The following is an 831-nucleotide window of genomic DNA, read 5'->3' on the forward strand; positions in this document are numbered from 1 at the left end:
TATATATTTATATATATATATATATGTCAATTTAATTTCATATATATGTCAAATTAATTATTGATTTTATTAATATATTGTAGGGATCGGATCATTTTTCTGTGACTTAAGCAGTCGATCATTGGAGCTAAGTCACATCCAAGTCATGAAAGCGAATATTGTGATAATGTTGTGCAATTTAGAGAAAATATTCCCACCTTCGTTCTTTGATGTCATGAAGCACTTCCCTGTACACCTACCATATGAAGCCGAACTTGGTGGTCTAGTCCAGTATAGGTGGATGTATCCATTCGAAAGGTTTTTTAAACGCTTGAAAGGAAAGGCGAAGAACAAAAGATATCCAGCGGGATCAATGGTTCAATCATATATTAATGATGATATATCTTACTTCTCAGAACACTACTTTGCTTTAAACATTTCTACAGCTAGTAGAAGGAGGTATTTCATACTTACTGTATAATATATAATGGTCTTTTAAATTTATATGAAAAGGTAATTAAAATTTTAAATATTTTCCAGGTCATTGCGATATGATGAGGGTGAAGTTCCTGTATATCTAGTACCCGTACCGGATATATTCACTCAAGTCAGTCGTCCTAGTGGCCAAACTACAGAGTTTTGGCTGTCTGAGAAAGATCAAAAATGCGCACATGCATACGTATTGCGAAATTGTGATTACTTTCGTCCCCTAGAGAGGTATTTATTTCAGATTTATTTTTATAGCGATTTCTCTTTAATATATTTATGGATTAATTGTCTTCTATATGTTGGGAAAAACAGTGTGTTGGACGATCAAATACGGTATGAATATCCAGAACTCACTGATGGTGA

This window comes from Camelina sativa, chromosome 15 (assembly GCF_000633955.1).
Source record: "Camelina sativa cultivar DH55 chromosome 15, Cs, whole genome shotgun sequence".
Lineage (NCBI taxonomy): Eukaryota > Viridiplantae > Streptophyta > Magnoliopsida > Brassicales > Brassicaceae > Camelina > Camelina sativa.